The following is a 26,573-nucleotide window of genomic DNA, read 5'->3' as shown; positions in this document are numbered from 1 at the left end:
CCAGAGGGGCTTCGGTTCCACCCCTTCAAAGCCTTCCTGGATGGAACGATTTTCTTTTCCCAGGTTAAACCTGGGGTCAAGCAAAAGGCCTTGGAGTCTAGTGGCAATCATCCTTTTTATTAAAAATTTAGTGAGCAGGTACTGTTGGGTGCAGAACTAGAGGATTTTGATTGTAAGTATGGCCCCTGCTCTCAAGGGTTTACTATGATGTGGCTGGTCAGGGAACACATACATAGGCAGTAAAAAATCTAAATGACAAGTCCAGTTCCATTTCACTCACTTGACTGAATGCCAAAGCACCAGTGGGCACTGGAAATGGAATTTGGGGAGTCATCTCTACAGAGCTGTTAGTTAATCAATGAAGAGCCTGTGTGGGTGGTTTTTTTTTTTAAATTTTAATTGTCATTAAAGTGAGAGAAAATATTAGAATTAGAAACAGTGGGGGGTTGGCAAAGCAGTCACAGCATTTTGAACCCATAGGGAAAAATAACTGAAATGGACCTACTCCAAATGTGAGATCTCTATCTGACAGGCAACAAACTCATGGGACTGGAGGACCAGAAACAGGCCAACCTAGATTGATCTTGTTGTAGCAAATGAAACCAGAAGGCCAAAGGAAATTGAAGCTAAATGGGGAGGGGGGAAGGGGTCCAAAGGTTCTCCTTGCTGTGCCAAAAAAAGAAAGGGGTTGAATTGGCTCCATCAGATGCCTTAAGATGACAAGAAACATCATTTCCTTGAACATTGGTGTGGAAGGAAACACTTCGTGCTCATATTCTGCCTTTTGGTAACAAGCCTGACACCAGTCAAATTATTTCCTCTGATTGAGGAAGTCCAGAGAGACAGAGATCCATCCTGGCTTTGAACATCTCTCCACACCAACCATTTTCTCACACACAGTTTGTGGCATTCCCAAAGACAAATTTCCTCAAAAAGATAAGACCTAGTTACCAAGCTCAGGTGAAAGTTGACATGTCAATCCAGAGATTCATCAAACAGCACAATCAAAAGTCCTATGGCTTCCAGCCCTGGTGAGTAATGGTCAGTGAGTCAAATGGGCCTGGCTCCTCCTGCACCTCCTGCTCTTGAGGCCTCTGTCCTGGGACTAGTCGCTCTCTTCCGGAATGCACTAGCTCTTCACCTCGCCCTGGTCCAATTCCAGCTCTTTCCAGATTCATTCCAGATTCCAGATTCATCCCTTTCCACAGATGTTTTCTCAATTTCATCTTGTAGCTATTTTGTATCTACAATGGTCTACTTCCCGAGAGGATTCAATCTCGGATTAGTTAGTGCTAGATTCAAGATGCCACGCGTGAATTTCTGTCATTCCGTTCAAAATAAAGGCACATGGCCCGTACGGGGATCGAACCCGCGACCTTGGCGTTATTAGCACCACGCTCTAACCAACTGAGCTAACCGGCCCCAGACGAATACTTCCGTGTAAGGTTTTCATAAGTGTTGACATTGAACTCATAGTGCTCTGGGACAGTATTTCTTCTACGTTCCTGGTAGTCAGCCGGACAATTGGATTCATGGTTTGCCATTTAACCTGTGCCTCCTGTATCGATGCCCTCCTGGACCACACTTGGCTCCCGCTTCCCTGGTCCACAGGGCACCTTTGGAAAAACAATTTCGCATTTCACTTTTCTCATTTCCGTTCAACTCCATTTCTAGACTCACGACCTGCCGGAGATGAACAATTTATCCTAACACGGGAGACCCTTTCCAAGACAAAGCAGCTGGTACTCTCTAAACTCGTCCTAAAAAGAAAACCACAGCCTGGCTTCGTGCTGAAGCGGCCAAAGTCGCAAGAGTTTCCAAATTGGAGTGGGGGTGGAGCGCAGCTACAAGGAAGCGGGGCCCTCCCTAGGAGGATCTCTGTACATGGCCCAGATGAGATGAGGTCACCTCTGCTTTCAACTCTCCGAGCTCGACTTGGGATCATGGAGGCCAGGGACCAGATGAGGGACCACGGTAGCTTGAAGAGCTCAGAGACATTGAGAGGTACATATCTTCACTGCCTAACCGTCAATGAGGCCACTCTGCATTGGAAAAGTTCCCAGATCTGGGCTTTTGCTTCGAAACACACCCTTCCCCTCCCTCGCTGCTATTCAAACAACAATAGTACATACATACATAAATATGTATATGTGTATGTATATGTATATGTATGTGTATGTATGTGTGTGTATGTATATATATATATATATATATAATATATATATAGGAAGGGAGAAAGGGCAAGATAAGGTAATTCCACCCTTTTGAAGTCATATTAGGATCCTGAAATAAAACACTGTGACTTCGAGGAAACTGCTCCAAGTATCTGTGGGAAGGGCAGACTACAGAGTGGGAAACCGACCTGGAACTTGGAGTATCAAGCATCTGGGGCTTTTAAAGAAAACTGAGTCCGGGAAGAGAAGCAAGAGAGTCCCTAAGGAATCTGATAACTGGAAATTGCCAAGGAATGCCTATTCTTCCGGTCCGCGGTTGCATTCATCTGCTCCAGAGATAGGAAAACCACGGGACTCAGAGGGTACTGAATTGCAAAAGCACTGTGTAGAATCCACAAGCGAAAGTACTTCGTTTGTGGTCACCAGACCCCTCCGATGTGGTCTAAATTCAGGGATCCTAGCAACAGACTAGGACTCCAAAGAGGGTTTTCTTCAGCATCATCCCGCCGCCCGAGCGCCATTCTCTGTCCTTACTAGGTACAGCTCAGAGATTTCATTGGTTCAGTAAGAAGTCTTCACCTTTTCCCCTCCTCAAAAAGGCCCCCGACTGTCTTGGGAGATGGCCTAGTTATTTTTGCCTGGGAAAGGTTTGCAAAACGCAAACATCTAAGTCAATAGCCTACTCTCTGAGTTTCAACACAATGCTATGTCTTTCTCTGAACTTGGATCAGACCTGAGGTTGGAGGGCCTTTGGTGATCTCCCCTTCAGGGCAGGTGACTTCCAAAGGAGGCAGCAGAGAGTTAGAATCCCGGGGCTCATTACCTCCCCAGGTGACAAAGGGCATTCTCTTTTTGTTTCTGCTCTCCTCAAATAGCCTCATTGCCTAGGAAGGGGCTTACTATCCACCTGAAGAGTGCCCCAACTCTGGGCCTTTCCCCTCTCACAGAGAAGCTGGGATTTGGAGACTGAGAGGTCTTGGGAGAGCTTATAGATAGAGAGCTATGGATGCAGACACTTGGCCTAGCTGCCTGCCAACCGTTTGAGGCCAAAGTTGTGGAAATGGACAGTTGGAACTATGGAAAGGGAAAATAATTTTGTCAACTGCTGGATTTTGATCAGGGCATGTAAATATATAAGCAAGAAGCTGCTGGAATCTGGAGCTGTGGAAGTTTGGGAATGGGATAATTTGTGTGTTGACCAAGACTGCTAGAAATGGAATGATGGGAGGTGCAGAATGGCTGTACAATGTGGGCTTGGCCTTGTGTAAGGATGGGCTGATAAGAGCCAGAGATGATGGAAATTGAGATAGATTTCAGGGCCCCTGGAAGGAGAAGATATTCTTTTTGCTTTTAGGCAAGATCCTCATTTCTCTTCATTGAAATGGGCTTTGACTGTTGACCATTAGGAAAAGTTCTCTCTTATTGTCTCACTTCTCTTAGATTTCAATTCCCTGTTAACCATTTTTTCTTTTTTTTCCAATTCAAAGATCATTCCCCTCAGTTAGGAAAAACAGAAGAATGCTCTCCTGTCTTCTATTATTATGGTCACATCTATCTGAGCAGCGAAGCTTTCTACTCTTTGATAGCTATAGATTAATGAAAGGATAGTTTGGAGAGCCAAACAAAGAAGTTGGGGAAGCTGTTTTTATTTTGTGTGCAAAGACATCAAGAAACATAATTTCTATGAAGAGTTGACTCACCCATTGCCTCAAAACTTCCCTAGTGCCTGAAACACCTTGCCTCTTGGATTGCCTCTTTCCCCCTAAGTGAAGCCTTCTTGACAAACCACATTACTCCCACCATACACACACACACACACACACACACACACACACACACACCTTACTCTTCCCTCCATCAACCAGCCTCTTTTGCATTTCCTGACTTGTATTTAGATTGAATCCCTTGTTGCCTTGTCTTACTGATAATCACATTTTGCCAAAACCAATCAACTGAAGGAGGATATTATACTAACAGTTTATTACACATTAATGCTGTCTAATCTAAATCGTGTGCCTCCCACTAGCAACTCTGCATAAGCTTGGCCAGCTGGCATTCATTAGAGTTAAAATGACATCCAAAGTGGATGCTGTTTTTCCAGAATAAAAGACAGTGTCTAAGATTGACTGGGAAAGGTTAAGGAGGAAGAGGTACTGAATATTGAGGGGTGGAGAGGCCGGGAAAAGAAAGTTCTCTACCTCTCAGTTCATCTTGTTGTTGTTTGTTCAATTGTTTCAGAAAACTCCATTTGGGTTCTTAACAAAGATGCTGGAGTGGTTTGCCATTTGCTTCTCCAGCTCATTTTACAGATGAGGAAACTGAGGCAAACAGGACAGAGTGACTTGCCCAGGGTCACACAGCTAGTAAGGACAGATTTGAATTCAGATATTTCTGACTCCAGGCCCTGTGTTCTACCTGTCTTGGACTATTAAAAAATTACAGTGGTAATTTCCAGTCCAAAAGAGATAAATGGCCCAAAGTTATGAGAACATAGTTTCAAAGAAGGAAACATAAATTGTTCAAAATAAATGGGGTGGAGGAGCTCAGATCCACTTCACAATCAAATAAATGAAAATGAAAACTACTTGGAGGTATAGACTACCCACTCACTAAATTAGCTAGTAATAATAATGATAACAACAACAAAAACTAAAAACTATGAAATCCCATACTGCTGGGATAGCAGAAACACAGGTATATCCATCAATTTTTGGTGTGATTGCAAACTTGAAATCCTTTTGGAAAATAATCTGTCCATATTCAGTAAAAGTATCAAAAAACGGTTATCTTTTTACTTAATATTTTCATTGCTTTGTATTTCCTCTGATAGAGTAATCCAAAAAGCCATCCAAAAGGAGAAGTCTTTTAGAAGATTTTCATGGCCGCATTGTATGTAATGAGGGTATGAATACTTCAGTAACTTTTGATACATAATTTCTAATTGTTTTCCAGAATGATTGAACCAATTTCCAGTTCCACCACCAGTGAATTACTTGTCCTGTCTTCCCAAGACTGACAATGTCCATCTTTTGCCATCTTTGTCAATTTGTTGGTTCTAAGGAGGATCCTCAGAGCTATTTTGATTCGCATTTCTCTTATTATTTATGATTTGTAGCACTATTTCATTAGATGGGTGATCATTTGAAATCCTTTTGAAATCTCTTCATACCCATCGATGTAATGACATATTCTGTCAACCAGTGAATTGACTCTCTCTCTTATACTGATGAATGAATTCTCATATTTCCTTTATATCAATTTTCAGAAGTAGTAGACATATTTTTCCTATCCTTGACAGTCTCCCTTCATAAGCTGCTTGCACTGATCTTGCTCCTGCAGAGGCTTTTAAATACTGTGTAGTAAAAAGTACCTATTTTCTCTTTTAATATCTCTATCTCTTGTTTTGTTAAGTATCTTCCCATTCAGCTGTAGTTACAAAAGGTAACTCCTTCTAATCTCCTCTAATTGATAATGATATGACTGGATGTGTTTGGGTGGAGCATTCATTTGGAATTTGTAGTATATATTGGAAGAAGTCTGAACCTGTTTTCTGCCTAAGTAAGTTCCCATGTTTCTATTATTTTCTTTTATAAAATAAATTCCTCTTGACATTTTTTTTTGTTTTAACACCACTTATAATTGGCAATATATTCCTGCCTTTCTCATAAAGTCCTATAATAAGAAATTAGGAAGATGTGGGGAAATAGGTCAGCAAAACCAAGCAACACATAGAAATAGTATGACATTTTATACACTGCTCTACAGCCATGGTCACCCGCCTCTTCAAATGGCTGTTTTTGTGATCACCCTTGGACACTATAATTTTACCACATTCAATGTTGATTCTTTTGTTGTTATTTTTCTTTCCATTTATATTGCAATAGACATTGTGTGTGTGAATTTCTTGGTTCTGCTGCTTCACTTTGCATCAGTTTATATATGTCTTCCCATTCTTTTCTATGGTCATTGTAGTCATCATTTCTTACAGCCCAGATATAATCCCTTATATTGATATAGCATACCTTGATTAGCCATTACCCAAGAGATGGGCTTCCACTTTCATTTGGATTCCTTGTTACTACAAAAAGGGCTACTATGAATGTTTTGAAGCAAATGGAATCTTTCTTTAAAAAAAGAATCATTGAGGGGCAGTTAGGTGCCGCAGTGCATAGAGTACTGACCCTGGAGTCAGGAGGTCCTGAGTTCAAATCTGACCTGCTGTGTGACTCTGGGCAAGTCACTTAATCCCAATTGCCTCACACACAAAAAAATCATTGGTCTCCTTGTGTTTATATGCTTAACAATATTCCAATTTGATTGCTTTAAAAAGATGAGACTATCAAAATTAGTTTTCAGATTTAGTGCTGTGCCGATCAAAGTAGTAATGAAGTATTGTAGCAATCGAGATAAGAAGCAAAACAGCCAATGTGGGGGGGGGGGTGGTGGGAGGAAGGAGGATACTTTTGGGTCACATATCTCTGAAAACATCTGCTATCCAAGACATATAGTCACCTTAACAGATAAACAGAAGACCAAAAGCCATTCTCCACCTGGATTGCTTGTCACAGGGGATAAACAAAGTATCCTAAAAGAGGGGAAGGGGATTAAAAATATTAACAACCATGCGAAACATTGCCTGAAATCACTAATAATAAAAGAAATGAACATCAAAATAATTTTGAGGTTTCACCTCACACTCAGAAAGTTGGCAAAGATGGAGAAGTTAGAAATACACAATGATGAAGGGGTTGTGGAAAAACAGACACTGAAACACTCTTAGGGAAGATGTCAATGTCCAAATAGTCTCAAAAGCAATTTGGAATTAAGCTAAGAAAGTGATTAAAATATCTCTTTGATTCAGAATTCTGAGAAAATTTTGACACATACTCAGTGAAAAGGCAAATTTTGCATTTATTTGCAAAATGAGGCACATTGACAGGAAGACAATAGGTCCAACATTCTGAACTGTGTGTATGGTGCACATGAACAATCAGGCCTAGATCTAAAGATGAAACCTCCTAGGAAGTTGACAGACTTGGATTTTTCTGAATTTCTGTAGTTTTGCTATGCTGAAATTTCTTTCTCAAACTAAACCTCCCAAGATAATATCTACAATAATATTATTTGGGAATCCCTTTGGGATCTCTCCTGGGAGCAAAGAAAAGGGCCTTATTTTCAAAAGCATGTGATATCCTCACCATTCCCCATGTCCCCCACTTTACCACTTCCTCATCAGTGCCCCTCTACCTCCACTGTGAAACAATTGTCCCACCTCCCATCCACTCAGCTTAGACAGCCTACCTTCACCCTTTTTCTATGACCACTCCTCCCACAATCATACATGCCTATATAGTTCTAGCTTCTAGCAGCTGCCTGGCTAAACACCTTCATGTATAGATCAGATTCCAGGAACATCCAAAATGACTCAATTACTAGGTCAATGCTACACCTTCATGGCTCTAGGGTCTGGATGCCAGCAGGCTGACCAATCATGTCCACAGCTTTGGCTGCAAACGTCTGTCAGATAGCTAGGACACACGTTCTTATATACAGCTTCTAGTCTTAAGGCTGGAACTCTTTCAAGTCTCAAGGTCTTCTGTTTTCTTCTTCCCATGAAATCTCTGAATCCTGTTATCTATGTTGGAGGGGAGGTTTGAATGGGATGTACAGTTGAAACTCTATCCAGTCTGTGAAGGCCTTTCCAGAATATGACTGTGAAGTAAAAATGAAAAGAATTAATAAAACTTTAAAAACAATACAACAAACAAAAACATTACAGTTCATGAACCCCCATTAATGTCTTTACTTTTACCACTTACCTAAAATAAATTTGACTTCAAATCAAAAGATATTTAATCAGAAAATATAGTGCCTACATTCCCTCCTCCAAAACAAAACCTCCAACCAAAACAACACATCTATGCACTGCCATGAATACATGAGTCCTACTTTCCCACAGATTGAGACTGTGGATAGGGCATGCACAGAGAGATCATATATGATCAGAAGACAGGCATGGAGGGCACACATGTGTGACTAAGGAGCATTGGTGAAGATGTACGTGCTAGAAATCCCTGTGTCCAGGGGATAAGTGTTTTTGTTTTTTGTACATATACTCAGGTCAATTCACATCTCCAAAGCTTTAAGGCTGCTGATGTCCTCTAGTAATATCAGTTTTATGCTCTCCATTGCTCTTCTGATAAATGTTTCTTATCTCTTCATATGTCATCATATCATTTCTCCTCAGCATCTTCTCTCATCTTGTGGCTTCTCTCTGCAACCGATTTCTGTGTTTTATTTCTTCAGGACCATCTGCAGGACATCTCAGTTTCCATTTGTTAAAGCACAGTGACTAAGAAGACTTTCTCTGATAAGGACAGGCCGACTGCTCTTTTAGTCCATAGCTATGAGTCACTCTACCCATTTAAGAGAAACTGTACCCAAGCTAGACAGAGCAATCCTAGGTTTGGAGTGGCCTGTAACTTGAGTTTCACTTTATCTCGTAGGGGCACTTTTGTCTCAAAACTTCCCTAGTGACTGGAACACCTTGCCTCTTGGACTGCCTCTTTGCCCCTAAGTGAAGCCTTCTTGACAAACCACATCAACCCCCCCCACACACACACACCTGGTTAAGGGAAACTGTACCAAAGCCAGTCAGAGTGATCTCAGATTTGGAATGCCTGTAACTTGAGTTTCACTTTACCTCTTGAGGACATCGTTTGCCCACCATTGTTTTAGGAGCCTCTTCTGAGGTAACTCCAGAGTACATGTATGGAAGTTGGAGTTATAAAACTAATTTCACTCCAAGTCCCTCTTCAGACTGGCTTGAAAGTGAGTCTAAACAAGACCAAAACTAAGCAAAGAAGGCATAGCCATTATACTGCATTCTGCTAACTCACTTTCTTGATTTTATGATTAAATTCTGCAAAAGACAAACAACAATCCCAGTTTCACCTTCCCTCTATTCTAGGCTTTACCCAAAACTCCTTTCTTTTTCATAATCTTCTGGCTGGCACATATCCTTATTTCTTCCCTACTTCCCTCCCTGGGACAGAATTTGCAGTTCTACTCAATTGCATAGGGCACACTTGAATCATCTATGAACATACAGCACAAGTGATTTAAATTGACCTGTCATGTAGAGAGAAGTGATCATCTCAGTTACAGAAAACTATATATATAGCAGAATTCATATTATGATGAGATTTTAAACCCTTCACTTCTCTAGCTGAAGGTGGGTGGGGTGATTCATCTTCAGTCTTCTGGACTACTGGTTTACCACTGCAGTGATCAGAGTTCTCAAGTCTTTTAAAGTTGGTTTTCTCTATAATGTTTCTGTCATTGTGTAATTTGTTTTCCTAGTTCTGCTCATTTCAGTTAGCATCAGTTTATAAAGGTCTTCCTAGTTTCCTCTGAAACTTCCCATTTGGTCTTTTCTTATGGCACAATAATATTCCATTATGTTCATATATCATAATTTCTTTAGTCATTCCCCAATAGGTGGGTCCATTCTTAGTTTCTAGTACTTGGTCACTACAAAAAGAGCTACTAGAAATATTTTTGAAAGTGCAGGTCATTTTCCATTGGCTTCAATCTCTTTGTTGTATAAACCCAGTAGTAATAGTAGTATAGCTAGGTCCATGGGTACAGTTTAACTCTGGGCACATAGTTCTAAATTCCTTCCAGAATGAATGGACCCAATTCATATCCCCACCAACAGTGCACTACCTTGCCTATTTCCCCATAGCCCTAATATGTGTCATTTTCCTCTTTTGTTATTTTTTTCCTGTGTAAAGGGTGTGAGGTGGAACCTCACAGTTACTTGAATGTGAATTTCTCTAATTCTTAGTAATTTGGAACACTTTTTCCCCATATGTTTATTGAGAGCTTGGATTTCTTCTTTTGAGAACTGACTGTTCTTATATTTTTATCTATGGGGAATGGTTCTTCATTCTATAAATTTGAACTTAGCTTTCCCCAAAGAAGTCATTGATAAAAAAAAGTCCACATGCACTTACACACACACACACACACACACACACACACACACACATCAGCACTTTTTAGGATAGCTGAGAATTATAAATAAAGTAGATGTCCATCAAATGGAGAATGGCTAACCAAATTGCGGTACATGAATACCAGTGGAATATTACTGTACTGCAAGAAATAACATGTGTGATGAATACAGAGAAGCATGGAAAGACCTATATGAACTAATGCAAAGTGAAGTAAGCATAGCCAAGAAAATAATATACACAGTAACTATAACAATGTAAATTAAAATAATGATCCACTGAAAAAATCAAAAGTAAATATAAGAATGTTATTAACATCAAATGGGAATTGGATGAAGAGACATTAGAAGACACCTCCAACCTAACCATTCATGGAAGTGGTAGGTCCATAGATGTTATATACTGCCTATGTTTTTAGACATTTTTCAGTGCATTGATCAGTTGTGCTAACTTTTTTTTCCTCTCTAAAAATACTATTTGTCATTTGGGATGGCTCTGTCGGAGAGATAGACGGAAGGATACATGGGATACTATCATGGTGTAAGAAACAGAAAATATCAGTATAAACTTATAAAAAATTGGAATCAGCTCCTTATCTATTCTAAAATGTAGATCTTTATCCCAAAAACTTCCTGCAAAATTCTTTCCCAGTATCTATTTCCCTTCTAATTTAGACAGTATTAGATTTATTTGTGCAAAAACTCTTAAATTTTATATAACCAAAACTGTCCTTTTAACTTTCTGTCACCCTTACCATTGCTTGTGTAGTAAGAGATTCTTCTGTATCCATATGTTGAGGTTTAGGGGTGCTGTACCCAAATAGCAATACATGGGTCCTGTCCAAATGAATTCAAACTAAGCCTTCTTTCAGCCAAAGATAAGGTTTATTAGAACATTGATTTGGGTGAGCAAGATTCCTAATGAGTCTGTGCTACTGGTCATATTTTAAGAATCTGAGCCTTGGCTAGACTTTAAAAATTTGAACCCCTTAACGGAGGCAAGAGGGATCTTATATACAGAAAGACTGTGGGAGGGATCTAGGAGTAGCCAAGTAGTTTGGGGTGACTGGAGGAGGGGTCTGGGAGAAGAGGTCTAGGAGGATCTTGATGGGAGTGGCCAGTAGGCTGGGGTGACTGGAGGTTAAATGTCTGGACCAAGAGAATGGGTTCTAGATAGGATCTAGGAGGGGAAGTGGTGGGAGATGATCCAGGGGTAATAGACAATGAAGAGCTGGGCTAAGTTAAGGGTAACAGAGAATTGGGCATAAGCAAGAATGAAAGGCCAGTTAAAAGGATTATAGCCTCAGGCTAACACTAGAGACTTACTAGATAAAGTAGGAAAATTCAAGGAGAGTTCAAGGATGGGGTTTCCAGAGCCTCCCTGTCATTCCCTCCTCAGACAAATGGGACCCAAATTCTTTTGGGTAAGGGTAAAAGGTCTTGGCTTAGACCCATATCCCATCATATACATGTGAAAGGTAATTTCTTCCTTGTTCCTCTAATTTACTTATGATGTCACTATGTTTAAGTCTCATATCCATTTTAGAGTTTATTTTGGTATATGGTATGAAAGCTGATTTATACCCATTTTCTATCAAACAGTTTTCCAGTTTTCCCCAGCTGTTTTTTTTTCAAATAGTGAGTCCTGATCCCAGTAATTGGGGTCCTTGGATTTGTGGAACACTATGCTACTGATGCAGTTTAGGGGTTCAGGGGTGTTGGGACCCCAAAATCACAACACATGGATCCTGCCCAAAAGAATTCAACCCAAGCCTTCTTTCAGCCAAAGACAAGATTTATTAGAACATCTGTCAAATTGGGCAGACTCTTAAGGAGCCTGAACATTAGTAAACCATTGGCTAGATTATAAGAATCCCAGCAGTGGCTAGATTACAAGAATCCCAGCCATGGCTAGATTATAAGAATCTAACAAGATGGACCTTATATACAGAAATACTATGGGAGGGATCTAGGAGTGGCCAAGTAATCTATGAGGTAATAGAATTCTGGGGACCTGGACCACATGGCCAAGGGAGAATGGAGAAATGGCCTGGGGCCATAGGGAGGTCCACAATGAAAGGCCAGTTGATGGGATTATAGCCTCAGGGGAATGCCAGAGATTTGGACATGTGGGAAAGTCCAGGGTTTTTCCTTTCTGGGACCCAGATCCCAACCCCATCACTACCATCTTTGTTTGTCTTTGTATGTTTTATATCTAATTTGTTCCATTGTTTGACTTCATATTTTTTTTCCAGTTTTAGCCAAATCATTTTTCATGATTACTTATTTTTATTACAGTTTGAGATCTGGCACCCTCCTCATTCCCACTTTTTTCATTATTACACTTGAAATTCTTGACCTTTTGTTCTTTCATATGAATTTTGTTATTGTTTTTAGTTCTATAAAATACACTTATGGGAATTTGATGGGTAGGACTGATGGGGCATGGGTCCTGGGAAACCTCCTCCCCCAACTTTCCCACATTGCCAAGTCTCTGGCATTCATCTGAGACATCCTGTTGATGGGGTTGGGATCTGTGCCCCAGAAAGGAAAAACCCTGGACTTTCCCACATGACCAAATCTCTGGTGTTAGCCTGAGGCTATAATCCCATCAACTGGCCTTTCATTGTGGCTACACCCAATCTCCCCTCCACTGTCTTACCTTCCTATGGAGCCCTGGCCATTTCCCACACTTAATCCTAGCTAGGGTCCAGGTCGCAGGAGTTCTGTTCACCCCAGCTTACTGGCCACTCCTAGGTCCCTCCCACAGTCTTTCTGTATATAAAGTATGTTACCCACCTGGCTATTCTGGTCTGAGTCTGGCTATGAGGTGGATTTGATACTGCATGGCTGGGATTTTTATAATCTAGCCATGGCTTAGATTTTTATAATCTAGACACTGCTAGGATTCTTAAAAATCTAGCCACTGCTCAGATTCTTAAAATCTAACCAATAGCTTACTAATGTTCAGACTCCTTAAGAGTCTGCCCAATTTGACGGATGTTCTAATAAACCTTGTCTTTGGCTGAAAGAAAGCTTGGGCGGAATTCTTTTGAGCAGGACCCATGGGTTGTGATTTTGGGGTCCCAGGACCCCTGAACCCCTAAACCACATCATTCTCAACTGGCCTCTCATTGTGGCCTATGACCAGACCTCCAATTCTCTGGTACCTCTGTTACACGGCCTAGGTCCCTGCCATTCCCCTAGGGCACTGGGCCCTTCTTGGTCCCTCCCAGTCACCCCAGCCTACTGTCCATTCCCATCCAGATCATCCCACAATCTTTTTCCTATAAAAAGAGTTAGTCTCATCTACCAAAGGGCAAAGTCTAACTTGATCAGTGTTCTAATAAACCTTGCCTTTGGCTGAAAGAAGGCTAGGGTTGAATTCATTTGAGGCAGGAACCGCACTGCTTGCCTTTGAATTTCTGGGCCCCCATACCCCTAGATCTCAATAGGACAATTACTAAGTAAATTAATTTAGGTGTCACTGTTATTTTTATTACATTGACTTTATATACCTATGAATAAGTAATATTTCTCTAATGATTTAGGTCTGTCTATATTTCTGCCAAGAGTAGGTTGACTATGGTTCAAATTAGAGTTTATAAAGGAATGTAAAACTCCTAGTCCACCTAACAGTTATCAAAAGAAGAGTTACTTAGTTACAACAGAGAATACAGCATTGATCCAAGTTGGCATAGTCTTACTTTTTAAATTTCAAAATTATCAATTTAACAAATGTCAACAAACATGAAAATTTCAATAGAAAAACATAAAAAGAGGATTGTCTATGAAACTGAATTTCTATTATATCTAATATTTTAAAATGTATATTAAATTTAACATGATGGTAATGAAACTACCCTGCTTGTCTGTATTCCCTTCTGAATGTCCTTCTACTCTCTTCTGGAATTTAAAAAGCTGTTTTTAATGTTGCTCTCTTCTTTTTCTTTTCTTCTTCAAAGTCATTACTCATCTCCAATCTTCCATAGCTTCTCCCTCCAGCAAAGAAAAGGAAATAAAGGCTCTCCCTTTTAACAACCAAACATAGTCAAGTAAAGCAAGTATTGGCCATTTCTGAAAATGTATGTCTCAGTCTGGTTCTAGTTCACTGCCTCTGTTCCAATATGTGGGAAGCAAAGTTCATGATCAGTCTCATGGAGTCATGATGGGGCATTGTCCTGGTCATCTAATGAAATCTTCGAAAGCTATTTTTCTTTCCATTATTGCAGTCATTGTATGAATTGCTCCCTAACTCTGCCTCCTTTCCTCTCAGTCTTCCCAAAGATTCTCTGAATCTATCCTCTTTTTCCATTTCTTTTTTCTTTTTTTAAATGATTCATTAATTTGTTTATTTTTACTTTTAACATTCACTTCCACAAGATTTTGAGTTCCAAATTTTCTCCCCATCTCATCCCTCCCCCAACCCCAAGATGGCTTGCATTCTGAATACTCCTTCCCCTAATCTGCTCCCTCCCTTCTACCCCCCCATCCCCTTCCTCTTCTATTTTCCTGTAGGGCAGGATAGATTTCTCTACCCCATTGCCTGTATATCTTAGTTTCCAGTTGCATGTGAAAACCATTTTTAACATTTGTTTTTAAAACTTTGGGTTCCAAATTTTCTCCCTTCTTCCCTCCCCACCCACCCTCACTAAGATGGCAAGCAACTTGATACAGGTTATACTTGCATGCTCATGCAAAACACTTCCATAGTAGTCATGTTGTAGAAAACTAACTATAATTCCCTTCATCCTATCCCACCTCCCCCATTTATTCTATTCTCCTCTTTTGACCCTGTCCCTCCTCAAAATTGTTGCTTCTGATTACCCCCTTCATCAATCTGCATTCTCCTCTATCATCCCCCCTACTCTCTTATCCTCTTCCCCCCTATTTTCCTGTAGGGTAAGATAACTTTCCATACCCAATTGAGTGTGTATGTCACTCCCTCCTTAAGCCAAAGCCGATGAGAATAAGATTCACTCATTCCCTCTCACCTTCCCCTGTTTTCCCTCCACTGTAAAAGGTTTTTCTTGTCTGTTTTATGTGAGATAATTTACCCCATTCTACCTTTCCCTCTCTCCTTCTCCCAGTATAATCCTCTCTCACCCTTAATTTTATTCTCCAGATATCACCCATTCATCTTCAACTCACCCTGTGCCCTCTATCTATCAATCTATCCATACATATAATTTTTCCCCCTCCAACTACCCCAATACTGACAAAGGTCTCCTTAGTTACAAATATCAAATGTAGGAATGTAAACAGTTCAACCTTAATAAGTCCCTTATGATTTCTCTTTCCTGTTTACCTCTTCATGCTTCTTTTGAGTCTTGTATTTGAAAGTTGAATTTTCTCTTCAGCTCTGGTCTTTTCATCAAGAATGCTTGAAAGTCTTCTATTTCACTGAATATCCATTTTTCTCACTGAGGGATTATACTCAGTTTTGCTGGGTTGCCATTTCTTACAGCAAAATAATATTCCCTTCTGTTCATTCAGCATTTGTTCAACAGTCAATGTTTTGCAATCAATGGTCAATTCTTCCCTTTTGTTTCCAGTTCTTTATTACAACAAAAGGTGTTTCTATAAATATTTTGCTACATATGGGTGCCTTTCTTCCTCTGTCTTGGACCACTTTAAGGTATGCAATAGTGGTCAGTCACTTATTGATTTTTATTGCAAAGTTCCCAAATACTAATTCCTGGCACCACCAACAGTCAGCTATGTTCTCCCACCTGCTGCATTTCAAAAGGCAATTTACTCTGGAAGAAAAACTGTTAATGAAAAATGGGTTCTGGTGTTGAAAGCAGAGCAAGAGAAGTCTTCAAATGATCTGGTGGCTAAGTTGATTTATTGATCACAATCCTCTTCCACTTCTCCCATGTTCTAGCCATTACTGAAACTGGATCCCCTCCTCTTTCAGTCAGTAGTGGTTACACTGATGAGGTCTAGAGGTTAGGGGTCCTGGAACCCCAAGATCACAACACATGAGTTCTGCCTGAAAGAATTTGACCCAAGCCTTCTTTCAGCCAAAAAACAAGGTTTATTGAAGGTTCACCATATTAGCCAGACTCTTAAAGAATCTGAGTATCTATGGGCTATTGGCTAGATTGTGAAAATCTGAGCAGTGGCTAGACTATAAGAATCTCAGCATCTTAATGGAGACAAGATGGACCTTATATACAGAAAAACTGTGGGAGGGATCTAAGAGTGGCCAAGTAGTTTGGGGTGACTAGAGGAGGGATCTAAGGAGATCGGGATGGAAGTGGCCAGTAAACTGGGGTGAACAAACTCCTGGGACCTGGACAATGGAGCCTAGCTAGGATTAAGTGTGGGAAATGGCCAGGGCTCCATAGGAAGGTAAGACAATGGAGGGGAGATTGGGTGTAGTCACAAGGAAAGGCCAGTTGATGTGATTATAGCCTCAAGCTAACACCAGAGGTTGGGCCATGTGGGAAAGTCCAGGGTTTTTCCTTTCTGGGGCCCAGATCCCAAACCCATCAAGACCTTTACTCATTCCCCTTGACTCACTGGTTGAGACAGCAGAGTTTCCTTTTTCCTCTTTGCTACTTCCACATTCTCCCCCAATTTCCATCACTCAGTAACACCTCCTTTTTTGAGGGTCATGTTTTCACATCTACTGCCTAATCAAAATACTGGTAGCTGTTGTCTATAGACAACTCCTCTTCCTTCATCAATGAGTTTGATACCTGGCTTGAATTTGTGAAAAATGGTTTCTCTTTGTAATCTGTGTCTTGGAGATTTAGAGCTCCACCCTGGCAGCCTTCTGCTTTGAAGATCTTCAGAAGCACATTGCTGATAATGAGATTGCATTGAATCTTCTTATCTTGGTCAAACCCAACCTAAACTTGAATTGATTTTATCCTACTCAAGCTTGGGTGGAGACTGATACTACTGCCCAGATAGAGACTGGGAGTGGTCTGGAATGAAGTCAGGTTGAAAGGGTATATAATGTTGTACCCCTGAAGAGGTGTAGGGGTTTTGGGGTGCTCCTAGATGCACAGAGGCACCCCAAGATCACAGTGCTGCCAGGTCTGCCTGAATGAATTCAACCCAAATCTTCTTCCAGCCAGAGAAATAGTTTATTAAAGAAAAGTATATAGGCCAGACTCCCAAGGAACCCAAACATCAGTGATCTAAATGGGGGCTAGAGTGGATAGGCCAGGTGACACCCATGAGGATGAGTGGGCATGAGAGTCTCAGCCTTTGGGCATGAAAACAGCTCAGAGTCAGAATGGGGGCAAAGGTGGATCTTAAATCAGGTGACACCTGTAAGGACCAGGCGTGAGACAGTCTCAGCCTTTGGGCATGAGAAATTCCCAGCATCTGAATGGGGGCTGGGGGTTAAGGTGATGCCCATAAGGACAAGAGGGCATGAGAAAACCTCTGCCTCTAGGCTTGAGAGATTCTCAGCATTTGAATGGGGGCAAAGGTGAATCTTAAGTACAGAAAGACTGTGGGAGGGATCTAGGAGTGGCCAAGTAGTTTGGGGTGATGGGAGGAAGGGCCTAGGGAGATCTGGAAGGGAGTGGCTAGTAAGCTGGGGTGAACAGAACTCCTGGGTCCTGGACCTCGAGCCTAGCTAGGATTAAGGGTGGGAAATGGTCAGGGGTCATAGGAAGGCAAAACAATGGAAGGGAGATTGAGTGTAGCCACAATGAAAGGCCAGTTGAAGGGGGAGGTGGTTGAGAAAAAGGGTCCAGGTGGGAATTCCATTTGGAAGGTCTGAGAGATTTGAATAAACAACGAGAATAGATAATGAAGGGAATTGGAAGGTAGAAGTTTGCTTTCAAATGGAGATAAAGAGAGACAAACAGGATCCAGGTTCTTTTCAGGGCCGGGGAGGAAAGATGCATATCAAAAGGTGAGGCTGAAACTTTGGAAGGGAGGTAAGGGGAATCTAAAAATCTAAGGCTTTTCAAACTGGATGGTGGACACATAACCCCGTCACCCCCAAATCCCAAATTGAGCCAGTTCTGAACTGGCCCCCTTAGGGGGGCACAGTTTTGAACGGAACTCCCAAGCAATGATGTCAAGCCAGCTTGAGAGAAACTAAACCATGGGCATATGTACCCCAATTTCATTTATCTGTTTCTTAGAGCAGACTTTGTTTCAAGTTGGGGTTCATGGGTTTGGGGTTCACAAATTTTTCCTCTCCTCTTCCACTCCTGCCCTCATACTTGGGGGACATTTCAAAATACATATTATTTCTCTCAAATACTCTAACCACTCAGTTCCTGAATCTACTCATTTCCCAGGATTTACTCCTCCATCTTACCTAACTCATGCATAAAGATGACCATACCCTAGATCTTGCCACAAATGCACCACCTGTATTAAAGAATTCTGAATTCCTTATCTAAACTCACTCCCTTGGCTTTTCACTTCTTCCTCTGTCTTTTCTTAACAGCCCTGGTGTTTCTACACACCATTATCTTCAATCTTTTAGTCCCTCACTTTTCTCCCAGGCCATCTTGCTGGCTCTAGTCACCTTATCCTCTCTTAACCATCTTATGCCTTGGTGAACCAATACAACTAGTCACTATCTTCTCTTAAATCCCTAGCCCAGGGGTGGGGAACCTGCAACCTCACTGCCACATGTGGCCTTCTAGGTCCTCAAGTTTGGCCCTTTGACTGAAGTTGAAGTTTGGCCTCGAGGCAGCAAGTTCCCCACCTCTGCCCTAGCCCCTTATCATATCCCAGATTTCACCCCTGGCAAGCCTCAGTACTGGATTATTCTGACCAAACTGCTCCCAAGCCTGGAATGTTTTCCCTCCTCATGTCTGACTACTGGCTTCCCTGGTTTCCATTCCCAATGAAAATCGCCTATTTTACAAGAAGCCTTTCCCAATCCCTCTTAATTCTAGTACTTTCTTTTAATTATTTCCTATTTATTCTATACAGAGTTTGTTGCAGATAGTTGTTGTCTGGTTGTTTCCTTTTTTAGATTGTGAGTTCCTTTGTCTTTTGCCTTGTTTTGTTTCCTAAACGCTTAGGAGAGGGATTGGCAGGTAGTAGTTGCTTTAATAAATGTTTAGCTGGTGAACTTATCAACTAACAATAAGTAACAATCTTAGAGGAACAGCGGGCCTTTTCCGTAATACTTGGGTGGTCTTGACTACAAGGTTAGCGAGTAAAGGCCGGTTAGCTCAGTTGGTTAGAGCGTGGTGCTAATAACGCCAAGGTCGCGGTTTCGATCCCCGTACGGGCCAGCTTCTTTTACAAGGGACTCTCAGAAATCCCACTCGTAACTGGAGTGAAGCGCCGCAAACTCTGTAAACCCTTTGCTGCCACAGCTCATAGGAGAAGACAGAGCCAAGAAGCCAACACAAGAAATGACAAATTTGAAGCTTTGGCTAGCTAAGGACAAAGCTGGAGAATGGCCAAATCTTCCCGAATCACCTGTGGTACTCATGGAAGCAGTGGGGAGGGAGGGATGCGGGAACCCACAGAGTGACCTTCTCTCCTACAATTGTTAAAATGCACTTTTTACTAATACCTTTCACGTCACCAGTATTTCTGCCTCTTTCTTCACCCAGCCGCTCCAGAAAACCAAACCATTAAACCAGCAATAGTCTCTACCGAAAAGGAAGAGGAAGAAGGGGAAACAGTAGCAAAATTGAACATTGATTGAAAAAGTCTGAACCAATATGGAATGTTCCACACCTGTGGACCTCAGACACTTCTGCAAAAGACTGCAGGTTGGAATGCCTTCTTAGATCTCTTCTTTGGAGCCATTTTCTTTCTAATTTTTGCAACATTCACTTATGAATATCTTGTGGTTGCGCTTTCCGCTGACATTGAGGTAGTCCGTGTGAACATTCTTTTCTTGCTCCCACTTACTTCACTCTGCATCAGAGTGTGGAAATCATTCCATGATTCTCTGTAGTCTGTGGTTATTCATTGTTTTTTACAACACCATCATAGACCATGACATTCAGGTACCACAATTTGTTTAGCTGTTCCACCCAATCCACGGGCATCCACATCTCATTGATTGAAACACAGGAAGTCTCTTCACCTCGAGTAGCCCCTGACTCGCACATCCACTGAAGCACGTCTGCTGTCCTCCTTCCACAAAGTGGAGGGAAATAAAGGGATAAATACATTGCATGGACAGTGAAAGAAATGCGGAGAAATCCTTGACAGTGGAAGTAGGAAATATGCAGAAACTGGATTGTCCTAGTTGCTCAGCAGTGAACACCATCCTCAGGATAAATTGGCAGGATTGGGAACTCAGCAAGAATTTTTCCGGTCCTTCTCCTTTAATGCCAAGGAAGAGTGCGGTCTCGGGTGGGGACACACTCCAAGTAGCTAGCTGGAGTGGCCCAGAGAACCGTCCTGAGATCCTTCAGAAATGACGAGAAATCTCCTCTGAGCAGCAAGGAGTGAAAGTGGAACCTGGACAGACTCAAGCCTGAAAGAGACCCTCGACTTTCCCAGCCTCCTCTAGTCTAGTAGATCCCCAGACTGGAGTCTCAGGGAAGGCACGAGGCCTGCCAAACTGGCTTATAACCAACTACTAGTCTCCTGTGGGCATTCTGGAACGATGTCCCACTCTTCCATGCAAAGCATGCCAGGACCTAAGTGGGGGTGGCCTGCTACTAGGTCCCTATCCCAAAGAGAAGGAAGAAAGAGGGACAGGACTTGTACTTCAGAGCTCCTGATGTCTCTGGTAATGTGGTGATGATGCTCTCTGTTGCTCTTCTGTTGAATATTTCTAATCACATTGTCTCACTTCAACATCTCCTCTGATTTTGTGGCTTCTCTCTGCAACCGATTTCTATGTGTCACCTCTTTAGGAACATCTGCATGAATCTCAGCTTCCATCTGCTAAAGCACAATGTCTACAAAGGCTTTCCCTGATAAGAACAGGCTGACAGCTCTTTTACTCCATAGTTATGAGTCACTGCACCTGGTTAAGGGAAACCGAATCAAAGTCACTCAGAATGATCCCAGATTTGGAATGCCTGTAACTTGAGTTTCACTTTATGTCTTGTGGACATCGTTTGCTGACAAAATCTGCTTTGGGAATCTCTTCTGAGGAAATCCCAGAGTGATTGTCTGGAAGCTCGAGTTATGAAATTAATTTCACTCCGAGTCTCTCTTTAGACTGCCATGAAAGTGAGTCTAAGCAAGACAAAAACTAAGTAAAGAAGGCATAGCCATTATTCTGCCCCTGCTGGCACAGGTTCTTGATTTAACAATCTATTTCTTTCAACAGCAGAAGTCCAACAACAACAACCTCAGTTTTACCCTCTCTCTTCTCCAGGGACCTTGCCCTCCCCAATACACCCAGCCTTTTTTTTTTTTCTGCAATCTTTTGCCAAGCACAGATCCTTACTGTGTCCCTACTTCCCTCCCAGAGACAGAATTTGCAGTTCCAGCTAATTACATGGATAACACATGAACATCTATGACCATACAACATAAGTAATTTAAATTGACCTATCACATAAAGAAAAGCCACCATCCCAGTTACATAAGATGTTGTACAGGAAGGAACCTAATAGCAAAAATTCATAATATGATGAGATTTTAAATCCTTACCTCTCTAGCTGAAGGTGGGTGGTATGTTTCATCTTCAGTCCTCTGGACTACTGGTTTACTGTTGCACTGATTAGAGTTCTCAAATCTTTCAAAGTTGTTTTTCTCTATAATATTTCTGTCATTGTATACTTTGTTTTTCTAGTTCTGCTCATTTCAATTAGCATCAATTCATAAAAATTTTCCCAGATTCCTCTGAAACTGCCTATTTTATCTTTTCTTATGGCACAATAATATTTCATTGTGTTCATACATCATAATTTCTTTAGGCATTCCCCAATAGGTAGGTACACTTTTAGTTTCTAGTTCTTTGCCACTACAAAAAGAGCTACTAGAAATATTGCTGTAAGTGGAGGTCCTTTTCACTTTCTTTGACCTCTTTGTGGTATGGGCCTTCTAGCAGTATGGCTGGGTCAATGGAGCATAGTACCAAATCATTCTCCAGAATGGCTGAAGCAATTGACAGTCCCATACTTTGCCTGTTTTCAACACCACCTTCAACATTTGTCATTTTGCTCTTTTACTATATTTTCAGTATGATAAAGTAGAACCTCAGAGTTGCTTGAGTTTGCATTTCTGTAATTCTTAGCTATTTAAAACATTTTTATGTGGTTATGAATAGTTTGCATTTTTTTCCCCCTTTGAGAACTGCCTGTTCATTTTCTGTGACAATTTATTTATTGGGGAATGGCTCTTCATCCTATAAATTTGAATCAGCTCCTTATCTAGCCTAAAAATGAAACCTTAATCAGAGAAAGCTGCTGCAAATATTCTTTCCCCATCACATTTCCCTTCTAATTTATCAACATTAAGTTTATTTGTGCAAAATCTTTTAAATTTTATATATACAAAATTGTCCATTTTACTTTCTGTCATCCTTTCAATCACTTCAGTAATCAGAAATTCTTTCCTTACCCATACCACTGAAAGTTGATTTCTCTTTGGCTCTTCTAATTCACCTGTGAGGCCACTTTTTAAGTCTAAGTCACATAATCCATTTTAGAGTTTATCTTGGTATATGATGTGAGATCTTGGTTTATATCCAATTTCTGCCAAACTGTTTTCCTATTTTCCCAGGAGCTTTTTCAAATAATAAGTCCTTATCCCTGGAAGTGGCGTACTTGGATTTGTGGAACACTATAGGACTGTGTTTCTTTGCCTCTGTATGTTATGTACCTAATCTGTTTCACTGTTGGACTTCATGTGTTTATTCAGTTTTAATCAAATCATTTTAATGATTACAGTACTACTCTTTATTGTAATTTGAGATCTGATGCTTATCAGGATCAGACTTACATCCTTCCCACTTTTTTTCGTGATTACCCTTTATATTCTTGACCTTTTGTTCCTCCATATGAATTTTATTTTTATTTCTGTAAAATACACTTTTGTAATTTGACTGGTATGACAATGAATAAGAAAATTAATTTTGATGTTATTGTCATTTTTACTATATTGGTTTTATCTTCCCATGAGTAATTAATATTGTTACAGTTATTTAGGTCTAACTCCATTTCTGCCAAGAGTTGCATCTAGTTCCTGGGGCTATCTTAGTAGACACTCTCCCAACTATTGTATACCTTCTGTAGTTATTTTGAATGAAGTTTCTCTTTCTATCTCTTTTGTGAAAATACTTCTGAGACTAACATGTCTGTTTTTCATGAGTTACCTTAGTATACAGATGTTGTGGACACAGAGTAAGCCTCTTTGCTGAAAGGAGCCAATCAGGAGCCTGCAGTGAGCCCAATGCCTTGCTGACACCCAGATGCCTTTACTGGTATTCTCTGACTGACCCTGCTGAGCTGTGGATCTCAAACCATTTTAAACCAACCTTGGCTGCCAAACATCTTGCTTCTTTGTCTCACCTGTTCTATTTTCTACCCTAACCACTTCTGGAACCTTCCCTTTGTAGTTTTCAAGCATAAATTACTCCCTGCCTTTCCTAGGCTGTGGGCTCCATTACCTGGTTGCCCCAGGATGCATAACTAATATTTTTCCCTTTAATAATTTTTTTCCAACTCAACAAGAATTCCTCTATATTTGGGGAGTGGGTTTTCACAGTTGACATTTGTGTTTTGCTGGTAGCATACAGAAATCCCAATGATTTAATTTATATTACATATAATATTCATTTTATATTTGCAACTTTACTGAATTTATTGTTTAAATTATTTTTTTGCCGAATTCCTTAAGATTTGCTAAATAAATCATCATATCATCTCCAAAAAAGCAATAGTTGTGTTTGACTATGCTTATTCTCTTGAGTTCTCTTCCTTTACTTACTGCTTTAGCCTTCATTTTTAGGACTTTGTTAAATAGGAGGATATTCTTACTATACTCTTTCTCCTGTTAGAAAGTTTATCTCCAGTACATATAATGTTTGTTCTTGGTTTTTAGATAGATATTATTAATTATAAAGGAAAATTCAATTTATTCTTAGGCCTTCTTGTGTTTGTTTATTTTTTAACAGAAATGGCCATTAGATTTCATCATCTTTTTTTTTTTTTTAGGCAATTGGAGTTAAGTGACTTGCCCAGGGTCACACAGCTAGTAAGTGTCAAGTGTTTGGTCTGAGGCTGGATTTGAACTCAGGTCCTTCTGACTTCAGGGCTGGTGCTCTACAAGTCTTTTTTTTTTTTAACCTCTATTGATGTAATTTTATTGCTTTGATTATGTATATGAGTGTGATATTTAGAGCTAAGAAAAGGAAATAAGAGTCCTCCCTTTTAACAACTAAATATAGTCAGCAAAACAAGTTTACATATTGGCTCCTTCTGAAAATGTGTTTCATTAGCCTCTAGTTCACTGCCTCTGTTTCAAGATGTGGGAAGCAAGGTTCCTGATCAGTTTCTGGAGCCATGATTGGATATTGTATTGGCCTTGTTTCTGAAATTTGTGAAGGTTGTTTATTTTTCATTACTGCAGTCATTGCATAACTTGTTCTCCTGATTCTGCTCACTGACTCTGCATCATTTCCTATGAATCTTCCCAAGGATTCTCTGAATACATTTCTTTTTTGCTGTTTCTTGCAGTGCAATAATATTCCTTTATATTCATGTAGCATTTATCCAGCCCTTCTACAATCAATGGAAACCTACCTACCTTGTTTCCAGTTATGTATTGTTGTTGTTATTGTTGTTGTTTTAAGGATTCCTAGAAATATTTTCATACATAGTCTTACTCTGATGTGTGTGGTAGCATCTCTGGGTCAGTTGTTCCAAAATACTGCAGGGAATGGTTGGACAAATTTCCAGTTCCAACAATAATTAATTCATGATTATTAAGTTGTGTCCTATTCTTTGTGACATTGTGGACCATACTATCTATGGGGTTTATCTTGGCCAAGATACTCCTCAGGACTAAGGGAAACAGAGATTAAGTGACTTGCCCAGGGTCACACACAACTAGTAAGTGGCTGAGGCCATATTGGAATTCAGGTCTTTCTGACTCCAGACCAAAAGTCACCTAATGAATTCATAAATTTGCCTTTCTTCACACCTGCTGCATTTTAGGGGGTAAAAAAAGGATTCCCCAAGAAAGAAAGAGTGTAGGAAGGCAAGGCAGGTTCTGGTGTGCAAAACAGTAGAGGAGGAGTGCTCAAACAGTTGGAGGTCCACTTAAATGGATTTATCTGGCAAAGTTAACAACATTGCTAGGAAGCAAAGGAGCCTTTTCGGGACTCCTGCTGTGGACGTTGACTAAAGTGGCGGGTTAGGGGCCGGTTAGGGGCCGGTTAGGGGCCGGTTAGGGGCCGGTTAGGGGCCGGTTAGGGATCAAATTTCAGGGGCCGGTTAGCTCAGTTGGTTAGAGCGTGGTGCTAATAACGCCAAGGTCGCGGGTTCGATCCCCGTACGGGCCACTTTTTTTTTTTTCTTTACAAGGGACAAGCACAGAAATCCCATTCAATGAACAATGAAGCACAGGGACTTCACTTGTAAACCTCTGCTGCCACAACCCTTGGGGGTTGGGGGTCAACGAAACTAGTCAAGGAAAGCCAAATTTGACATAACGTCTAACTAAGCAAGAGACTCTGGATAATAGGCGAATCTTCTTTAGTTAACCTGTGCCACTCCCAGCAGCAGGTCGAGCCAGGAAAATGCGGAAACCTGGGTAATGACCTTCTCTCTTACAGTTTTTTTTAAAAAATACACTTTTTCTTGATACTTTTCACGTCACCAGTATTTCTTCCTCATTCTTGCCCAGCCCTTCCAGAAAACCAACCCATTAAACCAGCAAATCTTAACAGAAAAAAAAGAGGCAGAATGAGAAACAGTACCAAACAGTACCGAAATTGAACATGCATTGAAAAAGTCTGAAAATACGTGCAACGTTCCACACCCGTGGACCTCCGACACTTCTGCAAAAGAGTCGGGTCTGGATGCCTTCTTAGATCTCTTCTTTGGGGCCATGTTTTTTCTAATTTTTGCAACTGACATTGTGGCAGTCCGTGTGAATTCTATTTTGTTTGCTCAGCTTACTTCACTCTGCATTCGAGTGTGGAAATCATTGCATGGTTCTCTGTAATCCTTCGTGGTTATTCATTGTTTCTTACAATACCGTCAGAATCCATTCACGTAACGCAATTTGTTTAGCTGTTCCTCCCAAACCACGGGCATCTCATTCATTGAAACACAGGAAAGTCTCCTTACCTCGAGTAGCCCCTGAAGCACGTTTGCTGTCCTCCTTCTACAAAGTGAAATAAACTAAACCGACAAATGTATTGCATGGCCAGCGAAAGAAATGGGGAGAAATCCTTGGCAATGGAAGCAGGAAATGCGCAGAAAATGGATTGTCCTAGTTGCTCAGCAGAGAACACC

General features: G+C 40.8%; 3 non-coding genes across 3 annotated transcripts; 2 read left to right on the top strand and 1 right to left on the bottom strand.

The window, feature by feature from the left end:
- Positions 1–1,348: 1,348 nt before the first annotated feature.
- On the bottom strand, positions 1,349–1,422 carry TRNAI-AAU. Its single transcript has one exon. It is a non-coding gene; the product is annotated as a tRNA-Ile (tRNA).
- Positions 1,423–19,347: 17,925 nt separating this feature from the next.
- TRNAI-AAU lies at positions 19,348–19,421 on the top strand. Its single transcript has one exon. It is a non-coding gene; the product is annotated as a tRNA-Ile (tRNA).
- Positions 19,422–25,541: 6,120 nt separating this feature from the next.
- On the top strand, positions 25,542–25,615 carry TRNAI-AAU. The gene has a single exon. It is a non-coding gene; the product is annotated as a tRNA-Ile (tRNA).
- The last annotated feature ends 958 nt before the right edge of the window (positions 25,616–26,573 follow it).

Source organism: Vombatus ursinus, unplaced genomic scaffold (genome assembly GCF_900497805.2).
Source record: "Vombatus ursinus unplaced genomic scaffold, bare-nosed wombat genome assembly UNPS02014768.1, whole genome shotgun sequence".
Taxonomy (NCBI): domain Eukaryota; kingdom Metazoa; phylum Chordata; class Mammalia; order Diprotodontia; family Vombatidae; genus Vombatus; species Vombatus ursinus.
The sequence above is the reverse complement of the archived record's forward strand: the minus strand, read 5'-3'. Positions and strand labels throughout refer to the sequence as shown.